The 20,496-nt window shown below is 37.4% G+C and overlaps 1 pseudogene; it reads right to left on the bottom strand.

Annotated features, from left to right (window-relative positions):
- LOC143690533 (signal recognition particle subunit SRP72-like) overlaps positions 1-9,508 on the bottom strand; it is a 31,877-nt pseudogene extending 22,369 nt beyond the window's left edge.
- Between the last annotated feature and the right edge of the window lie 10,988 nt (positions 9,509-20,496).

The raw sequence follows: 20,496 nt of genomic DNA, 5'->3' as shown, positions 1-20,496 counted from the left end.
AAAGCATCAACAAGGATATTATTCTGATATGACAGAATCTTTATCTTTTAGACAGAATACTTATATGGTTAAGAAAAACTTCTTATAACTTTTCATTGAGAGGAGTTTGACAAAGGGTATCATTGACTAAGGCCATTTCTTTTAACCTTGATTCAATAAAATAGATTGAAATCTTTTGATTAGATCATCTCCATGGTGATGTTGAGTGCCCAATGTGATGTGACTCCAACCATTCTAGGTGGGGCTTGATTAGATTACTGGAATCCTTTAAAAGAGGAATATTTTGGAGAGAGACAGAACCAACAGAGCCACCAGAACCAACAGAACCCATAGAGCCAGAGACCTTTGGAACAGAAGGAAAACATTCCAGGGGGAGCTTCATGAAACAAGAAGATGGGGGAGAAAGCTAGCCATGTGCCTTTTCAGCTGACAGAGAATCTCCAAACATTGTCAGCTTTCTTGAACCAAGATTTCTTTCCCTGGATGCCTTAATTTGAACATTTTTATAGACTTACCTTAATTTGGACATTTTCACAGTGTTAGAACTGTAGACTTGCAACTTATTTTAAAGTTTCTTGATAAAAGTTGAAGCCAAATAATGAATAAATGTTCTTAATTCAGAGCACAAACAATGTCATGAGAGGATCTAACTTCATATAACTATATTACATTTATATATATTAATAAAGAAGATGTGGATATACAGAATAATCATTCATAAATTACAGGATTCCCATTATTACCCTAATATTAACACTTTATATTGGTGCAGTACAGTTGTTATAATTATAAAAGCACATTTTTATAATTATATTATTAACTATGGTCCATAGTTTAACTTAGGATTTACTATTTGTATTGTGCAGTTCCATATATTTTTTTAAAAAAGTTATTCTAATACCATAAATACAACCTAATAATTCCCTGAGTTGTTTTAAAGGACTTATTTTTTTACAATTTCTGTAATTTCCATTTCTATTTTTTCCCCATTTCCTTTCTGTTCATCTTATAGGACTTTTCTTCATTTAAAGTTGTGCTGGGTCATAGGTTATGGCATTTTTCTCTTCTTTAGACACAGGACATTCCAGTCTTGTACACCTTATGGTGAATACATCTAGACTCTAAAAACGTAATTTGGCAAAGCAGGAAGGTGGTGCTGCTGATAAGGGAGTAGTCACTTTGTGACAGCATTTGGTTAATGACACAAACCAAAACCAATTATTACAAAACTATTGTCACATCTCTATTATTTGTATATTTGAACTTTGAAATTAAGTACATCCACATTTAAGATTGTTACATCTTCTTCATGAATTAACTCTTTATCAAGAGTTAACTCTGTCATTGCATAGTGTTCTTTTTTTATCAATAGTATAATTTCCTGTTCAAAAGTCCAATAAATCTTATATTAATATAGCCACTCTGGCTCTCTTTTGATAAGCACTTCTTGGTATATTTTCTCTTATCCTTTCACTTTTTTCTCTGTCTTTATATTTAAAATAGGTGTCTTTTAAATAGCATGTAATTGTTCTTATCCAGTTTGACAACTTTTGCCTTTTAATTGAAGCATTTAGACCATTCATGTGTGTTTTTATTGAAATCTTCCCTTTGCTAGTTGTTTTCTATTTGCTTACTTTACTTTTTGCTTCTCCATCCCCTACTCTTATTTGCTTTCTTTGGGATTAGCTGGGCATTTTCAGTGATTCTTTTTTAAAAATTATTTTTAACTTTCTTTTTATTATGTAGTGTAACATATATACAAAGCAAAGAAATAAAAAAGCAATAGTTTTCAAAGCACTTGCCAACAAGTACTTACAGAACAGATCCCAGAGTTTGTCAGGGGCTACCATATGATCCTCTCATATTTTTCCTTCTAGCCTTTCTAGAATATATGTGGTTAGAGGGCTTAAATATTTTTTTATCATCACAATTGACTTTTTTCCTTCTTTTTTTAATGAAAAATAATATATATACAAAAAAAAGATATAAATTTCAAAGCACAGTACCATAAGTAGTTGTAGAAAATATTCAGAGTTTGACGTGGGTTATAATTTCACAATTTTAGGTTTTTGCTTCTAGCTGCTCTAAAATACTGGAGACTAAAAGAAATATCAGTCTAATGACTCAGCATTCATATTCATTTGTTAAATCCTATCTTCTCTGTATAACTCCACCATCAACTTTGATCTATCCATCCCTCTCTTCAGGGGTGTTTGGGCTATGGTAATTCTAAATTTTTCATATTGGAAGGGTCTGTCACTAATATGGGGTAGGGAGATGGAATTATCTGATGTTCTGGAGAGGCTGGGCTAGGTTTCAGGATTTATCTGGACCAGGGATCCATCTGGAGGTTGTAGGTTTCTGGGAAGTTACTCTAGTACATGGAACCCTTGTGGAATCTTATATATTGTCTTAGGTATTCTTTAGGAGTGGCTGGAATGGTCCTGATTGGGGTTGGCAGGTCTAACTGAAGCTTGTGTAAGAGCAACCTCCAGAGTAGCCTCTTGACTCTATTTGAACTCTCTCTGCCACTGATACTTTATTAGTTATACTTCTTTTTCCTCTTTTGGTCAGAATGGAATTGTTGATCCTACGGTGCCAGGTCTGGATTCATTCCTGGGAGTCATCTTTCATGTCGCTAGGGAGACTTTCACCCCTGGATGTCATGTCCCACATAGGAGGGGAGGGCAATGATTTCACTTGCAGAGTTGGGCTTAGAAAGAGAGAAGCCACATCTGAGCCACAAAAGAGGTCCTCAAGAAGTAACTCTTAGACATCCTTTGCTGGTTTGAAAGGATGTATGGACCCTAGGAAAGCCACATTTTAACCAAAATCCCATTTCATAAAGGCAGAATAATCCTTATTCAATACTGAATGTTTGAAACTGTAATCAGATCATCTCCCTGGAGAAGTGATTTAATCAAGAGTGGTTGTCAAGCTGGATTAGGTGACGACATGTCTCCACCCATTTGGGTGGGTCTTGATTAGTTTCTGGAGTCCTATAAAAGAAGAAACATTTTGGAGAATGAAGAAGATTTGGAGAGAGCGGAGAATGCTGTAGCCCCACAAAGCAGAGAGTCCACAAGCCAGCGACCTTTGGAGATGAAGAAGGAAAACGCCTCTTGGGCTTCATGAAACAGGAAGCCAGGAGAAGAAGCTAGCAGATGACATCGTGTTTGCCACGTGCCCTTCTAGATGAGAGAGGAACCCCAACTGTGTTCACCATGTGCCTTTCCAGATGAAAGAAAAACTCTGACTGTGTTCGCCATGTACCCTTCCACTTGAGAGAGAAACCCTGAACTTCATTGGCCTTCTTGAACCAAGGGATCTTTCCCTAGATGCCTTTGATTGGAAATTTCTATAGACTTGTTTTAATTGGGACATTTTCTCAGCCTTAGAGCCGTAAACTAGCAACTCATTTAATTCCCCTTTTTAAAAGCAATTCCATTTCTGGTATATTGCATTCTGGCAGCTAGCAAACTAGAACACATGCCTATAGGTAGTTTAAGTGTCTCTGCTACCTACATAAGTTTCACAAGAGTACGCCTCATGATCAAGGGCATGGCCTATTGAATTGGTTCAGTGATTCTTTTAAACTTATTTTCCCTATTGGCTTTTTAGTTGTACTTCTTTTCATTATTTAGGTTCATCTAGATCTTACAACACACATATTTAGCTTACTACAGTTCACTTTCAAATAAAACTGTAATACTTCCTGCGTCATTTAAGGTCCCTATTTTAGAATACTTCCATTTCCTCTCTCCTGTCCTTTGTACTACTGTTCTCATAAGTTTCTCTTCAATGTTCTATGAAATGTACAATGCTTTTAATTATTTTTACTTTAGACAATTATATTTTTTAAGTTATTAAACCCAAGAAGAGTGTCTTTTTATATTTACCCACGCTTTTCCTTTTCTTGTCTCTTTATTACTTTGTGGTGACATAATTTCCATATTGTATCATATTCCTTTTGCCTGAAGAACTTCCTTTAGCATATATTGTCATGCTGGTGCACTGGTAATGAATTATCTCAGATTTTGTTTTCTTTGGAAAAAACTTTAATTTCTCCTTCATTTTTGAGAGTGATTTTCACTGGATATGGAATTCTGGTTTGACAGATTTGTTTCCTGTCAGTGTTTTAGAAAGTTACTCCGTTGTTTTCTGCCTTGAATTATTTTGGACAAGAAATATATTCTAATTTCTATCTTTGTTCCTCTTTCTGAATTATTTCTTTTTCTCTTTATGCCTTAAGGTTTTCCCCTTTATATTGGGTTTCAGCAGTTTGCCTATGACATGTCTCAGTGTGGTTATATTGCTTGGGTTCTCTAACCTTCTTGGATCTGTGGTTTGTAGTCTTCCAATAATTTTGAAAAGTATTTCGAATAAATTTTCTGTTTTGTTTTTTATCTTTTATTCCTCTGGGTGTCTAAGTCCACATGTGGTAGACCATTTGATATTGTCCAGCATCTCTTGGATGGTCTATTTTTTAATTTTCTCACTCTTTTGATTTCTTTGTCTTTGGATAAATTCTATTGACCTATTTTCACATTCATTGATTTTTTCCTCTTCTGCATCCAATTTGTTGATATGCCTTTGCAAGAAATTCTTCATCTCAAATATATATATATATATACACACATACATACACACAAAAACATATATATATATAATTATATGTGCATATATACATATACTTATTTTCTAGAATTTCTACTTAATGTTTTTTATAGTTTCCATCTCTGCTGAAACCCAGAGCTGTGCTCTGATTCCAGATTCTCATAAAAGAGACTAATTGGACCACATAGTTAAGATGTCTGCTTTTACCCTGCAGGGAAATTCATACAAATAAAAATTGCAATGATAGAGACATGCATAAGCTACTATGAAACCCTATGATTGTACTTCACCCAATTTGGGAACCTGGGGGTAAGTCTTACTAGATAGTGAGCTGAAGAAACATGGGAAAGTTTCTGTGTAGAAAGTGTGGGATGAACAAATTGAGATGTAGGCAACTGCAAAATGCATGTGTGTAATTACAAATAGCTTAATACATGACTAGTGGAACATGAGGCTGGGGAGGTAGGTAGGTGGAGCCCTGATGTAGAGAAAGTTGGGGAAGATGCGAAAAAGACTTCTGTAGTTAAAGGGGGTAACCAGTGCAGTGGCAAGCTCATTTTGGTTTAGATGCCTATGTAAGAAACCGTGATAATAAAGCCAGATGGAATATATTATTTAAATGTGAAGACTTAAAAAAATCAAGCCATTTGATATTAAATGTAATTTAGATAATGCAAGGCAGTATTTTTCAGGTTTTCACCATAATTAAATGGTGCTTATTTGTGGAAGCTCAATATTTATTTGTTTCTTAAATAAGTCTGTTTTTACAGCTATTTGTGGCTTAAAAGAATTTTAATATTTAAGAGCTGTTATCAGGAATCTTCGGGTTGTGATTTTTTAATTTGTTTACCCCACAGGATGGAGGAAATATGCCATTATCCATACCTATTAATTGATTTAAGCCTCTAAACATTTATTTTCTTCCAAAGAACATAGAAATTAATGAAAAAATTATTATTTATTCAGTACGGTAAATTTTAGTTTGAGTTTTAGCTTTTAATTAATATCATTTTTCTGAACTGCTATATTTGGGTATAGTTGAATAAAATGAGAGCTGTTTACCAGCTAAATAACATTTGGGATATTGGTTGAAAGAGGAGAGATATACCCCACAAAATTTGTAATTAGAAACAAAATGAATGCCTTGTTTTCTTGTTATTGTAAATTCATTAAAAATTCATAGGTTTATTTTCAAAGTCTGCTATATCCAGTTTTGTTCATTTTATTGCAATAGTGGAACAGCAGCTAGTTTATGCCGAATAAAGTATATCTGAATTCCCTTGAAGTTCGGGAGAAAAATAATTTGTTTCAGTAGTGGTTCTGCCAGTGAAAATTAAAAATACTCAGACCATTTATTAAACATACTTCCATCTGGTTTGTTCTTGTATGTCATGGAACTTAACTCATGTTTGTTGTATTCAGCTGGCCAGTAAGCTCTATGTTAGAGAAGATGATTGCTTATTTACCTGGCAAAGAAAATAAGCAGACACAAGATAAATATATTTTACTGGCTTGATCATTTGGAAGCTCTGTTACCTATTGTTTACTGTACTCTCTTAAGTGATACAACCAGCGCTGCTCAAATCAGATTACTAGTTATTAACTCTCAAGAATTCACTTGGAGCAAAATTATGTCTGACAAAGACTGCAATCTCAAAACTCTTAGAATTAGGGCTTGAAAAATAAGAAACAGAGTTTAGTTTCCACATAAGGAAAATTGAAAACTGACTTGAACAGCTTTCCTGGTAGAATTTTCCTGCGAAGTGGTTCTGAATTTCCTTCCTTTATCTTGAATGATGATGGAGTAGTAACATAGCTGAACTGTTAGGTTCAGGGATTCTATAGTCAGAAGGACTGTGTCCAAGCCTCAGCTTTATCATTAGAAGCGGTAAGAGCCTAGGTCATTTCCTTACATGGAAAATAGAAATAACAGTTATACCAGCCTCATGAGGTAGTTGTAAGTTTTAAACAAGATAAAATCTAGGAATAGTTGTACAGAAGGCTCAGCACAACCTAAGCATTCAATAAATAGTCATTGATACTGCTATTATTGTTGTATGAGAACCCTCATGGAATTGATTTGTTTCTCTGGGAGTTGGGACTTGGGGGGATAGAGTATAAGTTTTGATAAGCTTCCTGTCTAATGCATCTAGCATGCTATTTTTCAATTTCTTGACAGTTTTGGATTAATTTTTCATTACCTCTCTACCATTGAGAGGGAAAAGGGAAATGTCACAGAGTGCCTGTTATGGGCCAGGAGGTTGATATAACTTGCCATCTGTGTCCCTTTGAGGTAAGTCTTCCTACTACACTTACACATGTGAAAAGCAGAGCTAAGGGAGATTTTATTATTTGTACAGTGTAATGCAGCTACAATGTAGAAGATCGAGTATTTGAACTCAGATCCCTCTGATTCCACTATCTAAGCTGGCCCAAGTTCTGGAGGTTGAACCCCTCATGGTGACGTCTTAGACAACTGGAAACAGTTATAGACACTAAAGGCATTGTTCTAATGTATTTTCTCCTTATCTTGTGGCCTGAGTGGGGCTAGCTTCCATTTACATGTATTGGGAACTGCTACTTTGTTCTGCTCTTACTCATGCCATCACCATGCCGGAGATAAGTGGGATTTCACTGTCCGGAGCTTCGGTCTCATCACTTTTCAGAAGGACCCTCTTCATCTTGAAGGGAAATGTGAAATGTGTCTCATTTCATCTCTAAGCAGCCCTTTAACACATTTTTGTAGAGTGGTAAAGTGACAGCTGACTGCTTGCTGATAGAATGAACCTGGACCTTGATTATTATATCTGATGTGTTTTATGTTGAGTAGTTCTGTTTCATAGTGAAATATCTTTATGTGTAACATTTCTGGGGCATGTTTTTTTTTTTTTCAGAGTTCATTTTGTGTTCTTGGTTTTTGGCTGGACTTTTCAAAGTGAATGCATGTCTGTGCAAGCATTTGCTATGGGCATGGGAAAGCAATGTTTCACTGTAATTGGAATGGTTGTACATTAGCGATTCATTAGTTTTTTGAAAGACAAACAAAGTGAGGCAGTTAATGTGAGCAAAAGGAAAAGGTGGATGCAGTCTAGCAGGCTCCTTACTTGAAATGTACAGCAATCCTAATTTTTATGTATGTATATTTTAAATTCCTTACATTGAACACATCATTTCTTATTCAAGCATATTTTTTTAGTAATTGTTTTGTGGTTGCCTTTCCTGGTTTTTTTTGGAAAGGTAAAAAACAGAAAAAATAGGAAGGAAAAGTAAAACGAATCAACCATATTTCTGTTGCCCTCAAACAACAACTGAATATTTGGAAATTCTTCCAGATTCCCCAGGAAATGAAACTTTGTGGACACATTTAAAGTCTCCCTTAACTCCATTAAAAAAAAAAAACTTACTCCTTTCCCCTTTACTTAGGAACAACAACTATGGTTTTGGTGTATGACTTTCACTTCTGAGAACGTACATCTTTTCTAAATTATCCAGCAAATCGTTTTAACCTCGGTTAATGAGGTCATGAAATCAGGTCTCTTTTAGAGAATGAAATGGAAATAGAAGAAAATATACCATAGGACTCCCCTTTCTTGGTCTCTTAAATCTGTAAGGTTTTATAGGACCTACTTTCTCTGGATCTCAAATTACCCAGAGACATCTATGCTGGAGGAGCTCTGAATTCTTAGTGATCGGCTAAGTTAAGGAAATTATTTCTGAAGTGACACTGAAATTATAAGAGTCTCAGAGCCCTTTAACTTATCCCTAGATATCTAGCTTCTCTCAGCATCTTCATCCAAGTATAACAATGAAGAAATTCCTAGATTTTATCTTGTCAGAGTTCCTAGCACCTGATCACCAGGTGGCTTTCACTCGTCCCTTGGTCATCGTGACAGTGGTAACTACATGCAAGAAGAGTTGCCCAGTGGTGCCTTGCAATAGAATGACGGGACCCATTCCATTATGCCTCTTATTAACATTTGTTTCTGTTGCACCCAGAAATCCAAGTTTCCCAGGTTACACATCAACATGCAGATTCTCATCTCTCTTCTGGACATCCCCTAATGTGATCTGTCCTCCCATCTCTCTATGCCTTCCCAGGCACTTCCATCATGTACTCAAGCTTGTCTTCAGCAAACTCTTTTATGCCTTTGCCTACTTTGGCTAACAAAAGCAGCAGAAGAGTTACTGGTGGCCCTGGCCTTTTGGAGGAAGTTTGAGGAGAGGTGATGAGATGCAAGCAGAATACCTAGTCCTGTGAGATTATGACTGTGATTGGAGAGGAAAAGAATGTGACCTCCAGGCAGAGTGGTCTTTAAGAAAGCTCTGTGTTATAACTCAACAATGCTTAAATATTCCTGCTGGTTTCTCATGCTCCTCCAGCCTAAAAGGCCTTCCATGAATGCATCTCACACTTCCCTGACACTATTTTCTGTCACTCTTTCCCTTGCTCACAACATCCTAACCATATCTGCTTTCCTTCTGGTCTTGGAACACGCAGAGCAGATTCCCAGCCCAGGGCCCTTTGCACTGGCTTTCGCTCTACCCGACATGCTCTCCCCTGGCTCTTTGTGTGATCAGCTCCTTCTCGACATTCAGTTCTCAGCTTAAAAGTTCAACTTTCTCAGAGAAGTCATCCCTGGCCATACAATCTAAAGCAGTTCCTGGTCATTCTTTATTATATCACCCTGCTGTATTTTCCTCTTACCACTTAACACCACCTACGATTTCTTACTTGTTTCTTTGTTGCTCACACCCCTCACTAGAATGTAAACTGCATAAAAACAGAGGCTTTGATGCTCCTGTCAACTTCTCTGCTCCCAGCTTCCAGAATAGAGCCTAATTAGAGCTCACTGATGTCATAGTGAGTAAACAATAGTTGGTAACTGACCATTATCTAAGGTGCTCTTCTAGTATCACATTAGATTGAATTGTTCCTGGAATATTTCAGTTTTATACAGGATGAAAAATTATCCATATCTGAGTAGAATTCTCTAGTGTGCTCCGTTCCAGAGAAAGACACCTTCTTTGACTCTGTGAGATAAATATTGACTTCTCACACCCAACATTTGTCCTTTCTTTTGGGTTCTTTTGTGAGAATGTCCTTAATGTTATTGGCACCTGTCAGCAATTCTGCCAACATTTTAAGAATGTTGCAATTTCACTTTTAGATGATTATATTTTAGGGGTGCTAGATAGTTTTAAGGCATCTTATGTTAACCAAAATGCATGGGCCTTTGTGCTGTTTGCTACAGCTCTTTTGGGGCCAGTGTAATTCTCAACAAATCTGGGCTTCAATTTTTTTGTTGTCAAATTTATTGTTAAATCCAGATCTAAATTGTAGAGATACCATTTAACTGTCACCCCCCCCACCCCAACCACCACAATCTGTTCTTTTTAAGTTATCTTCAGAATGATGCTGATTCTTTGCAGTAAGCCACTCTCCTTTTCCTTTAGAATGATCCTGAGATTTAGAAGCTTATGATACCCTACCCTAATTCTTCTCAGCGCAAAACTTCCTTCCTTTTAAGTGTATCTCTCCTTACCTTGTCATTTTAGCCAATGTACAATGTTCAGTTCTGTTTTTCAATAATGCTGATCAATTTTCTGATATTGTTTCCCTTTTAGAAGGTTTGTTCTTTGAGATGATACATGCTGCACAGCTCACATTCAGCCCAGGGGGTGGGGGACAGGTAGATTCACCTTTCCTGATTGTGTTCACCTGAAGAACACACTCAAGCTAACAGTGATTCCAAGCGACGTGTCTCACCTTGTGAGGCTTTGCATCTGAGTTGTGTGGGAGTTAACTTCCTTTCATTCCCATCACATTTTATGCCAGAGTGTTTTACAAAACATAGTCATTTATTTTAGTTTAATTATACAAATATTTATTCAAAACCTACTAATCGGATGCAAAATTGAATTACCATAAAAATTCTCCAGGACATTTTAGGCATTTTGAGAATAATAATTGTAGCTAAGACTTACTGAGTCTTTACTCTGTCCAGGCACAGTTCTCAATGCTTTCATACTTATGTAATGCTCACAACAATCCTGTGCGGATGGTACTAACAGTGTCTTCATTATACAGACAGGAAAAGTGGGGCATGGTAAGTGGAAGTAACTTGCTCAGGATCACACAACAAATGTGTGGTGAACCAGATATCAAACCTCTATAGCCTGGCTTCTGAGGCTCTCTTCTTAACAAATTCACTTCACTGACCTATGGAAAGAGAAAGCCAGCTATGGCAGGACATCTCACCATTTTTAAAGTAGACAGAATTTCCACATAAAGATGGTACCTCCTTGGCAATCATCAAGGATTAAGCACCATATGCAGAATGGATGGTGCCATCTCTTTCTGTCTTGTGCTTTACCTCTTAACCCAGGCTCAGCTTGTTTCTGCATTTAATGAGACCAAGTTATTATGTGATTGGTAATTAACAATTATCCATTTTTAACTGTCCTGGAATAGGCTAATGCTTTCGACAGAAGCCAAGTATCATTGAGAAGCAAAGTTCACACGCAGCGACCCACCAAATTATGTTCTGACAATGTTTACACAGAATTGAAATAACCCAGAGGTCACGGGTAATCCCCATAATCACAGTATAGCTTAAAGCAATTGTAATTAAACTACAAAATGTCTTGGGGCACAAGGATCTGTGATTTCTAGGGTTATCTACTATATCTGTTTCAGCAGCAAAGAGCAAAAATTAAAGTAGAAACCCAATTTACTAATAACTGAAATTGATGTGAAATAAAATCGAGATTCATAAAAAATTACTATTGGCAGTGTAAAATGAATAATATGGGACATGTGGTTCATTCCAAAAGATTCATTCCTCATGTATTTCCATAAGTGATTCAAAAGACTCCCTCCCCTCCCCCATTTGGCTTGCAGAACTCTCAAAATAACTTACTGTTGTTGAACTTATTGACACCCATCATTGATCTGCTTATTGAGGCAGCCAAAAGGAAGGACTTAGGAAATGTGAGAGAAACTTAAATATTCATATCTTAGGTAGGGGTTAGGGGTTCATTCATAGAAAAAAGAAAAAGCCGTCTTTTAGGCCCACGTGCAAATATCAGATCATGCTTCTCTTCTTCAGGTCAGTAAAGGCATGTGAAGTTATTAGAGAGAAGTCAACCCGGTTCAGGGTTTCAAAAGAAATACATCATCCTGAGGGCATCATACTTCCTCTTTTCCAAAGCACAAGATGCATGTGGAAGAGGAAAATGACAGATTGTCACACCAGATCAGAAAGGAGTGAATAATGGTTTAAACAGATAGCTTTTGTTGGCTTGGTGAGGCAATAGATGCTTCAGCATATATTGCAAATTTGTTATATACTTAGAGGAAAAGAGAATAGTTTACTCTTGTACTATAACAAGGTACCGAGACAGGTTTGAGCCCTCTTCTCATACTTATTCTCAGAAGTAAGTTATCTTTTGCCAGTAAAATGCTCGATGTATGTCTTCAAAGATGTGTAAGTGAATGGTTTTAGGTATTAATATTCTATGGTAATTGCCATAAAATAAGCCTGTGTGGTTAAGCAAAGGAAAAGGAAGCTCCCCAAAATAAATCAGAGAAAGCCAAGCAATACTGAATTAGGCAAAAAAAAAAAAAAAAGAAAAAAAAAATCAGGATATGTTGAGTACAGAAAAATTACCATTCTCACAGAAACTGAGGGAAAGACTGATATGATATAACGGTTTGAGCAGAAAAGAGGTACATATGAAGTCCAGGCCCACACACAGGCAAGAAGGCAACCTGAGTGCAAATTTTACTACGATTCAGGGGAGAGAGAGAGAGAGAGAGAGAGAGAGAGAGAGAGAGAGAGAGAGAGAGAGAGAGACGAATGTGTGCAGAAGACAGTAACTGTAACCAAAATGCGTTACTCTGAAGGAAAAGAAGACGCAAGTGATGAGAACAGCTGGGACCTTAGCTGACTCCCAGGGCCTTTTTCCACCACTGGCGAGGGCTGGCAGCTCTCTGACCTGAAGGATAAAACATAGGATATAAGTAACTGACTTCCTAGAGAACACAAGGACTTCCCTTTGACGATGGCTTTTATGTCTACTGAAGACCTTCTCATGGGAAATTGACTAAGATCAGCGGGGCCCTGGGCCTGGGAGAGCGGATGGTGGCCAATGTATTTCCCTCTAGTGGTTCTGAGAAGGTGGAGAAGGACAGGATGATGCAGAAGCCTAAAACAGGTTGCCTAGTTCAGATCCAGCTCTGCCAACCACGACATCTGTGATTTAGGGCAACGTATGGAATCTTTCTACGTCTCCGTTCTCTCAAATTTAAAATGGGAATGACTGCAGCATCTCTGTCACAGGGTTGTCAGGATGATGAAAACAGATGTTGCCCAGTGTCTGGCATGGAGCAGGGCTCAAAAAGTGTTCGCTGGTGCTTTTAATGTAGAGTGTGTGTTTTTGTTTTACATGGGCAGGCACCGGGAATCGAATCCGGGTCCTCTGGCATGGCAGGCAAGCATTCCTGCCGCTGAGCCACTGTGGCCCGCCCTAGAGTGTGATTTTTAAATTTTATTACTTGATTTCATTTATGTAAATATAGATTTAGGAACTTATTGTGTCTTCCTCCAGTATTTGACTGAACAAAAAGTCAGTAATTTCTGAACAATTATGTCAATTTCAATATTTATCTAATTTTTTCTTTCTCTTTAAGAACTTAATATTTATTCCCTGATGTGTTACCATTATGTTGTTGTTTTGATGTGTGTTTAAAATCTATTTTGGGGTGGGCAGCAGTGGCTCAGTGGCAGAGTTCTCACCTGCCATGCCAGAGACCTGGGTTCAGTTCCTGGTCCCTGCCCATGTTTAAAAAAAAAAAATCTGTTTTACTAGAGATGGAGGCTAGTATTCAACTCACTTCTCTGCCTGCTGAATTAGATTCTCTTTTAATAGGACCTAGAGTTCATTGATAAAGTATTGCACAATACAAATTTTCATTATTTTACTTTCTTTTTCACAACTTCCTCCAAACTTCCTTCAGGAATTTGTAGCATATGCTCCTAAAATCCTCACAACACACATGATATTTGCAAGAGAATTTGAAATCTCCAAATATCCCAATATGCTCTTCTTCTTTGAGGATTTACCAAGTGCCTTAGCTGTTTTTAGAGGCGGATTGTAGCTATTTTGTATCATTTCCATAATACCATGCATAAAACAAGGACTTAAAAATATTATTCTCAAAGAGAATAGAACTCTTTTGAACAAATATTACGTGGGATTTCTCAATGTGCTTTCTGTCTTACTTGTATCCCAAATGATTCTGTACAAAGTTGACTATTAAGACCTTGAGAGCATGAGTTATTATTATCCTATTTACCAGCACTTTCACATGTGTGCAATTTCTTTTAATAGGGAACAGCTGGAGAATGATCAGGTGAACCCTCTGTTGGCATCAGAAAATAATTAAATCCTCCCAGTGCCAATACCCACCATCCTCTGCTGCAGATGGCAGTGCTGTCATCCTCCAGTGATCTTTCTCAAAGATGGTTCTAAATGTAGAATTTCTGCCTGCTTGTAGCAAATTGATTTTATTTTAAAGGATAAGTGGGAGAAGGGACATGATAGTATCTTCTAGTCTCCAGGTGTGGGCATTATTTTGTTAAAACTGTAGACAGATATGGATAGGTGGTTTTGAAAGGCACTCAGTTTCAGACGTTAAGTGATATATGTTACTAATAACACATTTTGCTTAATCCATCTGCCTTCTGTGTGAGCAAATGGGGTTTTTTTTCTAAAAAAATCATTTTGAAAAAAATACCTAAGACTTTTTTAGGTGGGATAATTCTTGGGGCGATAATGGAAGTTGTGAGGCTGTTTTCTAAAAAATGCATTTTGAAAAAAATACCTAAGACCTTCCCAAAGGGAAGATGGTGAAAATTGTGTTGTTATTTATTAGGAATAATTGGATTTAGATAGAAATAATAATTATTAGTTCTTGTTTCAATTTATAGCACCCTTCCCTGAGTCCTCCCAGCCACAGGTTCCAGGGACATTTTCCTTGTGTGGCTTATTCTCCTACTCTGCCCCTAGTTCTTTCAGCAGTATCTGCCATATATAACCAACTGAATCTCCCACTCACCTGGAAAGCACTGTTAATACAGAATTAAATAAAAAGATGTAATACAAAATGTAAATACATCCATCCATCCACATGAGGGCAGGCGCTGGGCTAGGTCCAGAATATAAATCCATGAGATCAGGGTCTTTGTCTTTTCACTGCCATGTTCTCAGTGACTGGAATCATGTCTGGCACAGGATAGACACATAATCAGATGGAGGGACAGTGTAGGGCTCAGAATCCCAGCAGTAAAGAGAAGGGATATTCAAAGTAGGATAATTGGAGAAGGGTTCATTCACAAAGGCAGATAGAGGACCCCATAGAATACAATATTCCAGGATTTTGAGAGCTGAGTTGCTATTCTCGTCCCTATGCCTGAAGGGAAGAGAGGAAAGGTCAGATACCCAAATGTGGAAGGAGAGAATCTTGGAGAAATGTCCCCTTCAGAGTAACAAGGAATGATTATCCATCCAGCATCAACTTGGCAGGAGATTATATACTTTGTCCTCCAGTTCCTTTCTCCCATCTCCTGTCATGACTCTTCATTAAAATCAAACTGGAACCCAGAGAATATGGAAATACATTGCTGAGCCAACTAGGGAAGCCTCCTGGACAGAAAGCAGAGTGGAGCAGGGAGTGGGGGAAGGATCTCAAGAGCAAACAGAGATATCCAGAAAAGACAGTTAAAATGTCCAGCCAGCAAGAGCTCCACATCTGGTAGGGGACAGAGGTGTAAACACACATTGACAGTCTGGTTTGATGTGAGTTCTGGAAGTGGTACCCACTGCAGGCAATTGGACTCTAAAGACAGATATTTACTTCAGAGGGAGTGGGGTTGGAGGGGTTTAAGGGAGGCATTCCTGAATTTTGAGTGCTGAAGAGTTTTCTTGGTGATAAACCTAGCCCCTGACAGCCAGGAACTTACCTGGCACTCACAGTTTAGTCTTTGGTATTCTCCCATTGAACGTAAAACAATTTTACAGAACCTCAACACCAGGTAATGTTGGTCTGGATGGATCAGGTCAAACACAAGAGCACTCTGTAATCATAATCTGAACTCAGAAAAAAACATGGATATTTTTCAAAACACAAAAATGACCAAGCATCCCTCTATTGTGGATGATATCACTGCCTGCCACTTGTTTACAAATTACAGGTTTAATGTCACTTCATTCCTCCCATCTTATTAATAAGATTTATAGACTTACTCCCACTTCCTGATGGTCTGCAGTCCAGAAAAAAGCCCTTCTCCCTTGAGCCTACTGACAATCACCTGGTACTAGACCAAATCCTATAATAGGTGTATTCTAACATCCTCTTAGACATCTCATCATTCTTCCTGGTGTGTGGTTTTCCCTCACCGCGATAAGTAGTAAACTCAACCTGTTCAACCACAGGTGTATTTCTGGTAATAGCTGACTGGAGGGTACTGGTACTGGTTAAGAATGAGAAGGGGGATTTAAGGCTAATGATACAGCATGTAAAGATGCATAGAGAGGAGAGATTTTGTGCAGTGGTGAAATTGGAAGCAGCTCACAATGTTTGGCACTAAGTCAATGAGAAGCTGCAAACATGCCTCTGATGCATGTAATTCAAAATAAATTTTTCCTCTAGTTAGTGAAACTTTATCTACTAGTGTAATTAAGCAAGGAAAAAACTAAGGAAAAAAATTGGAAAAAATGATCTTACATTTTGAAATTACTCTAAATTTGCCTGCAAGTGACAGTTAAAATAGTTTCTTCCTAGATTTTCTGATTACAAAATTATAGTTAGATTCCTACAGCTGTACTTTCCTAATTTTAGGGGTGGGTGGGATCGGAGTGTGGCTTGCTTTGTGGATGTACTGTTTAATCAGCCTGCTGGGTAATCCAGAATTCTGAGAGAATTGTGGTAAGAGATGAGATTGGAGTAGAAAGCAAGAATAAGAGAGCTAACAGCCTTTTTTTTTTTTTTTTCAAAAATTGAGCCAGGAAGTTTCCATTGTTCTCTGAAGATGCAGCAATTCACTCTATCAAGTCTTAAAAGCTTTGCAAAATCCATATACTTAAGGAGACACATACATATGCAGAAGTTTATAGTTGTCAATTTACTTTATTGCTTTTCTTTTCAGACCATCATAAATAAAAATAATACTAGAATAGTGATTGCTAAAGTTTATATAGCGTTTACTTTATGCTGGACATCCTGCTAAGCACTTTCCATAATTTATTTGTTTAACCTTCACAAGAACCCTATGAAGTAGATATTGCAAAGGTTTTACTGATGACAACTGAGATACAGAGAGTGTCCAGGGTCACATAGTTAATAAGTGAGGAGTTGAGCTGTGAACACAGGAAGTTTGTTTCAAGAGCGTGCATTGCTGGACTAATAGAGTTAAAGCAGTATGTTGTAGAACAGTGTTTTTCAAACCTTACTGTGCATAAGAACCTTCTGGGAATCTTGTTTACAGATAGTTCCTAGTTTAGTATGTCTGAAACGGGTCCCAAAAGTTTGTATTTCTATCACATGCTGTTGGTCTACCATGAGTGGTAAGCGACAGAGGACCTAGACTTAGAAAACTAGTCCTATAGGTTAGTGGATTACCCAATTCATCTCTTTGTAAAGCGAGAGAGTTGTATGGTTTTTAAAACTGATTCAAGCTTCCAGAGCTACTGAGCTCCCCTGATGTCAGGCATGTGGGTTGCTTCCTTCGGCTCTCATTGCTGCAGTTTTCCTGGACATGGCCATCTAGAAGTCTACATTGTTAAGAGTTACTGGTATACACAGCCTCCTGCTTCCCAAGTGCTGAATTCAGATACCAACTCTGCTCTGAGCATTTGGAATGACAGGGCGTGCTCTGGTACCAGTTCCTTCCCTCCAAGTCAGAGAGATCTTACAGACTGGCTCTGCTGCTCCCTTTTGTCTCATGGATTCTCACCCCCGTCCTAGGGGATTGGAAGCTGGATCTGAAAATGGAGCCCGATACTTAGGGGGTCACATTGTATGATTTATTTTGTGCCCTGTCATTTCAGCTAGAAATTTTGATACTTTGAAGAAAATCTCTACAATCTTAATAAAGGTCCTTTTTTAAAAAAGATTTTTTTACTATTAGATTAACAGAAGATATTTAATGCTTAGTGTGGCATACCAATATTCTGCTCAAAACTCTAATTTTTAAATTTCTTTGCTCTTGTAATTATCTGTGAAGATCTACCTATGAACATGAAGTCATAAACCCTCTTAAAACTTGAGTTTCAAAGAAAGTTTCATTGTTATGGCTCCCTAAATCTCCAAGCATTCTGTCTGTGATTTAGGGCTCTATTTCACTGTAATCCACAACTTTATCCTCACTATGCAAATTATAGATTTGTGTTTCAGACCTTTGTTCTGGGTCCATGATAGAAGGCTTTTCTTCTTCCTTTTACTCTGATCATGCGGTGCTATAACCTAAACTCCATAAATTATGCAAAGAATGTCTTGAGATGCAGAACTATAGGAACATTATTTGCTATGGTTTCCTTGCTATATTTTGACATTTTATGTGATTTGATTGCATTTGATGATGTTCTTTGCCTGACCAGGACGGAACAGTGTTATATTCCAGCTGTACTCATGGGATCTGCTGCAAGTTGTGGAGAAGGTTATTTGCTATTCTATGATCCTGTTTATGTAATTCATTTTATCTTAACTACATCCAAGAGTAAGTCATGAATATGTTTGCAAGGACTAATCTTCTAGGCATACATTTAATCTCTTAATATAAACAAGACTTTCCAACTTTAGAATGATCTCTATATTGGGGGTATCGAATGGCTCAGCCTTCTAATGTTTTCTGGTCTTTGTTCAGAGATGTTTTTATTATGTGCTATTGATTTTGAAGAATTATTTCTGCTGTGGTTTAGGCATGTTATGCCTAGGAATCGCAAATTGTTTTAAAGCTTGTGATGGGTATGGAGAGGAGAGGTTCGTTCCAAAAATTCTTGGACGAAGGGAATTATAGTTCTGTGTCTGTCTATATATCTGTCTTGGTTGAATATTTCATTCATTCCCACTTGAGCTAAAAATCTGAAATAGGTAGAAGAAGTCTTTTAAAAATCTAGGAAGCACTTTTTTGGGTTTTTTTAAAGATTGGGAAGATGGTGGAGTCCCTGTTACTAAAAGAGTAAATATTGAATTTCAATATCACCTATGTCTCTGAAAGTTGCTTTCATGTTAATTGCTATTGAATTATAATAAAAATATCAAAAACACATATTGAACAGGCAGAGGTTAGCAGAGAAATCTGGTTGCAGGCTGCAACTCTTCCAGGATTGCAGAGCAGATAGTGTCCCCTGGGACTGCACAATGTTTTCCCAGAGGTAAATTAGAACACAGAACACACTTTATGGTTTTTCCTCTTTCTTTTGGGCCCACAGTTGGCAATTTAGGCTGTAAATCTTGGGCCTAGGTGGGTCTGTATATGAAGGCTTAAATTGCTAAAAGTTAATAGGCAGAATGGAATTTGTGTCCCTCTACCAGTCAGGTATTCAGATTCAGATTTAGATGCAGCTCCTCCAGATGTCACTTGGCATGATTTTACACATATTCGCATTTTGAACTTGCGTATTTGGTTTAAAAAAATTGCAGCCCATATATGTTAGCCCCCCATCATCTAGACAGACACACAAGTCAATCCCATTACACTTCTAACTCTGAAATTTTATGCATGGATTATGGTATATGCTTACGCATAATAGGCTGGTGTTGTGAAATAGATCAAATGAGCATCTTTTCAAAAATAACGAATTTAATATTGGTGCACCATGTCCTCACAGAGCATTCAATTAATTGAGAGTTGTGGGGACATAATACCTTTCATAGTACTGTTTTAAGTTCCTGACTGCTAAAAGAAATGCATTTACAATGGGTTGGCCTAACGACAGAAATGTATTGGCTCACTGTTTTGTAGGCTGGAAGACTTTCTTCCTCCCTTGGTTAGTATCTTTGTCAGACTGGCAAACTGGGGTTTCTTGGCTTTGCTGTCATACGGCAATGCATATGGCAGTGTCTTCTCCTTTCTCTTCCAGGTTCTTCTGACTTCCAGCTTCTGGCTGTTCCCTGTGGCTTCTCCCTCTGTGGCCTTCTCTATTAGGCCTTGAGGAATAGGATTAAGACCAGTCATGATTAAACTGGAATAATCTCATCAAAAGACCCCATTTATAATGGGTTCATACCCATAGAAATGGGTAAAGTTTAAGAACTTAAGTTTTCTGGGATACATAACCACCAGGCATCGCAGGTCCCTTTGCATTCATCTGCATGCAGTGTTTTATAAGCAAGATTTTGCACTAATAGTCTTTCAATTCTGCTTTTATTACATGTTGATCTTACAATTTAAAATGAGATAGGACCACATTTATAACTTGTCAGAGATATAGCCACGTTATATAGATATTTAGTTTAATGTCAAATAAAAATTATATAGCACTTTAATCACATTCTTTCAAGCATCTTTATGTAATCTGTTTTTTTTACTTAAAAATATTTTTTAAAATATTGAATAAATAACAGAAATTGTAATAAAGCATTTTATAAGCCTTAAAATGTTACAGTGGAGAGAGACTTGCCAGGGAGATGGCAGAATAAGGAGCTCCAGGACACACTCCTTCTTGAAAACAGCTAATGGACAGGAAGAGACTGTCTGAGACCACTGTTCTGGGGCTCTGGAGGACAGAAAAATACTGTACAGCCTCCAGCAAAGAGTGGGAGGAAGAGCTAAAGAACTGTGAGTAACTCTCTCTCCATGATTGCTGGTGTCCATC

This window comes from Tamandua tetradactyla, chromosome 7, assembly GCF_023851605.1.
Source record: "Tamandua tetradactyla isolate mTamTet1 chromosome 7, mTamTet1.pri, whole genome shotgun sequence".
Classification (NCBI taxonomy): domain Eukaryota; kingdom Metazoa; phylum Chordata; class Mammalia; order Pilosa; family Myrmecophagidae; genus Tamandua; species Tamandua tetradactyla.
This window is presented reverse-complemented; position numbering and strand designations above follow the sequence as displayed.